General features: G+C 26.4%; 1 protein-coding gene across 1 annotated transcript in view; it reads left to right on the top strand.

Annotated features, from left to right (window-relative positions):
• The first annotated feature begins 3,601 nt into the window (after positions 1–3,601).
• Positions 3,602–6,096, top strand: part of LOC117182079 (geranylgeranyl transferase type-1 subunit beta) — a 24,029-nt gene continuing 21,534 nt past the window's right edge. The window contains exon 1 of the mRNA XM_033375104.1: positions 3,602–3,975. The gene's annotated coding sequence lies outside the window, so the exon portion shown is untranslated. The remainder of the gene's footprint in view (positions 3,976–6,096) is intronic.

Here is a 6,096-nt window from a genome sequence, read left to right as displayed (position 1 = left end):
GAAAAATCTCTATCCCATCCACACACTACTCCTTTCCCCTGCCGAGTGAGTCACGCCTACCCCGAAAGGGAAATGGCTTAATGGTGTAATAATAATTATAATAATAATAAATATTATATTACATTCTCATCAGAGAAGGTATTAGATTTGTGTAAAATTTGACCCCCCCCCCCAGTTTTTGTCAAATGTCCACGTTTTGGGACCCTCTGAAACCGAAAAACTGGTTTTTACTAATGTTTCTGTCTGTATGTATATCTGCATGTCTGTCTGTGAACACGATAACTTTTGAAAAAATTAATCTATTAGATTGCCCTTTGTCACACTCGTTTAGTGTCCTAAACTAAAGTTCAAGTTCTCTAGCCAGCCATTTTGGATAAAAATTCAAAAAGTGGGCACATTTTTAATATTTTTCAGACCACATTTTTGAAAATTCCAAAATTCTCTGTATGGTTATTTATAGTATTCAAAAAGTTGAACAATTTATCCTAATGACTTTTTTGAAAAATCAAAAATTACCAGAGTTAGAGCATTTTCAAAATCCAAAAAAAAAACAAATTAAAATGAACATTTTGAGCCAAACAACACATGATACGAAAAAAAGTCAAGAGAAGAAAAAAGTTGCTTTTTGAAATCTCTTCAAGATCACGATAACAATTTTTATTAATTTGGTCAAAAAGTTGAAAATTCCAAATTTGATCGTACAACAAATTTTTGAAACCACATTTTTTGAAGATTTACAAATTCTATGTACGGTTGTTCATAGTACTCAAAAACTCAAACAATTTATCCCTATGACTTTTTTCTATAAACAGAAAATCATCAGAGTTAGGGCATTTTCAAAATCCAGAAAAAAATAAAAGGAACATTTTAAGTCAAACAACACATGATATGAAAAAAAGTCAAAAGAAGAAACTTTGATTTTTGAAGGCCCTACAGGATTATGATAACAACTGTTTTAATTTGGTCCAAAAGTTGAACATTCCAAATTTGATCCTACCAAAAAAAAATTTTAAATCGACAAATTCCATTTTTTGGTTAAACTATGCAATATACGAAAAAAAATGAAAAAGCTCAAATTACAAGCACTGGAAAAAAACTACAAATTCATAATGAATCACTTTTCGACCCAAATTACGAAAAAAAAATCAGACAAAACTTGTTCATCTAAAAAAGAGCTATAATTTTTGATAGGACACGTAGTTTTTGCTTCGGTCGTAAAAAATAACATTAAAAATAAAAATGTTAAATTTTTTTGAAAAAGCGACCCAAGGTATACACTAAAATTAACAGACAAAAGTTGTTCGACTAAAAAGATCTATCAATTTATTATCAATAATTTTTCGATAGGACGAGTAGTTTTTTTCGTAATTGATAAGATTAAAAATAAAAAAATTAAATTTTTGGAAAAAGCACAGACAAGACGAAAGAGGACACAGGCTCCTATATAGGACCCTATATAGGTTCCTGTATTAGACCCTATGCAGATGCGCAGTATTTTTTATTTAATCGTAAAAAACAACATTAAAAATAAAAAATTATAAAAACAAGGAAATAAGAATTATTATCATTCAATTTTTATGCATATTATGAATTGTAATGATATACATTGATTGGAATGATACATGTTTCAGAGCAGCTTAGAATACAATTTAAAGCAAAAATAAATAACAAATACAAAAATAATCATGATAAATATAATTTGCTTTTTATTTTGCAACTTTTTAAAAAGTAATCCCAGGCAGAGTTACATAAAAAATGTATTATAATTGATATAAAAGTGTTGTGTATAATGTAGAAAAGTTGACATGTTGGACAAAATCGAGTGCGAAGCACGAGATACGTGATGAGAATGTGTTCTTTAAAGCCAAAAGAGCTTTAACAAAAGAGAGTTCAAAATCACAAAATTACAGTTGTCGGTCCGTTCACCTTTGATTTTAAAAGGTCTGTGCCCGAATGCGAAGAAATGCAAAGGCCAAGTGCGGAGTGCGATTGCCATCAGTCGCGTGCCGTAGGTGAACTCAAACTCTCGAGCTAAGCTTTTTTAACGAAAGAGAATTCACAATTACAAAATTACAGTGGCGGATGTTTTGAGTCTTAATTTAAAAATATTAACGCAAGACTGTGCGAAAATATAAAGACCGAGCGCGTAGCGCGAGGTAAATACACAATCGAGCGCGAAGCGCCGAGATAAATACAACATCGAGCGCGAAGCGCGAGAACCAACAGTTGCGCGCCCTAGGCGCGTTCAAACTTGCGAGCCAACTATTTCGTGGAAAATTTAATTATTTTTTTAATTATTCTACTTTGCTGTTAAGAATTCTACTAATTTGTTGAAAATTTAATTATTCTGTTTAAAAACTGAACTCTTTTGTTAAAGATTCGTTCTTTCACCAAAAATCCTTCATTTTGGATTGTTAATTCAACTGTCTTTCGACAAATTAATGTTTCAGCTTAAAAATTCAACTATTTTGTTAATAAAGCAACTGTTTTCTATTCAAGTTCAATTTTTTTAATTGGAAAATTTAGTTGAAAATTTATCTTTTTCGGTAGAAAATTCAACTATGTGGTTACAAATTCAACTCTTTTGTTGAAAATTTAATTACTTTGTTAAAAAATTGTATTTTATGATTAAATGTACATTTTTTTGTTTCAAAATTTACCTTTCTTTAAAGAAAAGTTCTGAGTTAAAAATGTAACTGCACCCACAAATGAAATATTAAAATTATCTGAGAAAAATTTTTACACTTTTGAAGGTTTTCTTTCAATTTACATTCCAAAATAACAAAAAAATATTTTTCAATTTTGATTATCGAGAAAAAATTTTTTAATAATAGAAATAGAATTCGTATTCATGGGTGACCTTTTTTAAACTATATGCCAGAGTTTGATATTAATAGAATATTGCCTAACGAATACATAAAAATACTGTCTTTATAAATTAAATATCAGATCGATATACGCTACAATTCCAATGAAGGACTTGAACTCACTGATTGTGCCTGGACATGAAATAATTTTTGATGATAGTGATTTATTTCCACTGCCTTCCATAAAACATTAAAATTTAGTTTTCGAAACTTTTATATTGATTCTTGTACTTTATAATTCATAACTTTATCAATCTTATTTCCGTATCCTTAAAATTATGAAAACTTTAATTAAATTATAATATTAATCAAAAAATTATAACGCAAATAAATGATTAAAATTCGAATATAAATTTTTTTATAAATTAAATATGACATTTTTTAATGTATTAGCTTTCTCTGGAATCGTATATTATATAAAGGGTTGCTGACCTATCCCGCCGAGACATTTCTATTGATTATATGAAAGAAGATTCAGATTCTCTTAATGCACTTCTATTTGAAGAAAAAGAATTAAAATTTTCTACTTCCTTTTTAATTTAATATTTGATAAAATAAGGAGTTACTTTTAATCATTTATATGAAATTAATTAACAGCTTCAAAATTTGTATACCTAGTTTTATGATATAAACATTCAAGAAGATTGATAAATTTGAATCTCCCGCTTTCGTTCGTTTCGTTAGCAGCGCGCTCACGCAGCAAAATTTCGAAACTCCGCTTGACAGTTGGCACTTGGCGTTGACATATCGACTGACTTACAGAAATGTCAAGTCTTCAAATAATAATTTTATGAGACAGAGCTGTCTCTTGCACAATTTTATCGTAAAAATTAATCTGAGAATGAAACTTCGAGTACAATAAAACATACGCTTGTATGAAAGTGTAAAAAGCGCGCTCAATGATCAAAATATCATTAGAATTAGGAATGAGACATAACCTATAAGTCAACATTTGAATTAGTTACATTCGTTATATTCGAAAAGGATCAGGTTTTAGCAAAAGTATGCATCACAACATTACAGCAAAATTATATATGCTTAGAAAAAAGCAAAACTTTGATCACTTCAACGAATTTATCACTAGTTGGAGAGCGAACATGATTTAGAGGTATGCATTTTTATATTTAATGTTATATTCATGAATCAAAACAAAATACTTTGACACTTTTTTGGAGCAATGACACTATTTTGTTGCTATTTCCAATAGAGTTATTTGAATTTTTAAACAAATAATCACATTTTCAACTAAAAAGAACAATTTTCGACTCTGAAGATTAATTTTCTACTGAAAAAACGAATTATCAACAAAATACGTAAATTTTTAACCAAAATGTGGAATTTAGATGATAAAAAGACGAGCTTTCTACAAAGCGATTGCATTTTTAATAAAATTATTACATTTGTCAGAAAAACATCAACAAAATACCTGAATTTTTGACCAAATAGTTAATTTTTAAAGTTGAATTTTCTAAGCAAAACAATGGAATTTTTAATCTGAAAATATGAAATTTCGATCAAAAAGTTCATTTTTAATCAAATAGTTATATTTTAAGTTAAAAAATTAGTTTTTACCCCAGAAAGTTAAATTTTCAAGCAAGCGATTTTTTGTATAAAACAGTTTAATTTTCTACCAACTTGTATTTTCAAATCAAAAGGACGCATTTTTAACAAGCGTCGAATTTTCAACAAAAAAGTAGAATTTTCTACCAAATAGTTGGATTTTCAAAAGAAAATGATACATTTTCTACAAACCAGTTAAATTTTCATCTAAAAAATATAAATTGTTAACAAAAAAGTTAATTTTTAAACAAATAGTTTGATTTTCTACTAAAATTATGAATCTTCCAAAACAACGAGGAATTTTTAATATAGTAGTAGAACGTTCAATCAAGTAGCTAAATAAAAAAAAAGAATTATCTACAAGATATGTAATGACGAATTTTCAAACAAATATTTGAATCCTCAACAAAAATAGATTAGTTATCGAACAATCAATTTTTTTTAACCAAATAGTTACATTTTCAACCAAAAAGATGAATTTTCAACAAAATTAATTTTTTTTCAACCAAATATTTGAATTTTCTGCCAAGAAAAAATTAATATTCGATAAAAAATTTGATATTTTAACAAAGAATTTCCAACAAAATGTTTATACCCTCCACAAAAATAAATTAATTATCAAACAATTAGTTGTTTTTTCAACCAAGTAGTAGCATTTTCAACCAAAAAAATGAATTCTCAGCAAAATATTTGAATTTTCTACCAACCAAAATTAATTGTCGATAAAAAAATTAATAGTTGATATTTCAACGAAGAATCTCCAGCAAAATAGTTTTATTCTCCACAAAAATAAATTAATTATCAAACAATTAGTTGTTTTTTAAACCAAATAGTTGTATTTTCAATGAAGAAGATGAAATCTCAACAAAATTCATATTTTTGTAACCAAATATTTGAATTTTCTACCAAAAATATTAATATAAAAAAATGTAATACCTGACATTTTAATGAAGAATTTCAAACAAAATGGTTATATCCTCCACAAAAATAGATTAATTATCAAACAATCAATAGTTTTTTGAAAAAAATAGTTACATTTTCAACGAAAAAGATAAATTCTCAACAAAATTCATCTTTTTTTAACCAAATATTTGAATTTTCTATCAAAAAAAAATTATTTCTAAAAAAAATGTAATACCTGACATTTTAACGAAGAATTTCCAGCAAAATAGTTTTATTCTCCACAAAAATAAATTAATTATCAAACAATTAGTTGTTTTCTTAACCAAATAGTTGTATTTTCAACGAAGAAGATGAAATCTCAACAAAATTCATTTTTCTGTAACCAAATATTTTAATTTTTTACCAAAAAAAATTAATATAAAAAAATGTAATACCTGACATTTTAATGAAGAATTTCAAACAAAATGGTTCTATCCTCCACAAAAATAGATTAATTATCAAACAATCAAAAGTTTTTTAAAAAAAATAGTTACATTTTCAATGAAAAAGATAAATTCTCAACAAAATTCATCTTTTTTTAACCAAATATTTGAATTTTCTACCAAAAAAAAATTATTTCTAAAAAAAATGTAATACCTTTACATTTTAACGAAGAATTTCCAAAAAAATGGTTATATTCTCCACAAAGATAGATTAATTATCAAACAATTATTTGTTTTTTTAACCAAATAGTTACATTTTCAACCAAAAAGATGAATTCTCAACA

The sequence above is a fragment of the Belonocnema kinseyi genome, chromosome 10, assembly GCF_010883055.1.
Source record: "Belonocnema kinseyi isolate 2016_QV_RU_SX_M_011 chromosome 10, B_treatae_v1, whole genome shotgun sequence".
Lineage (NCBI taxonomy): Eukaryota > Metazoa > Arthropoda > Insecta > Hymenoptera > Cynipidae > Belonocnema > Belonocnema kinseyi.
This window is presented reverse-complemented; position numbering and strand designations above follow the sequence as displayed.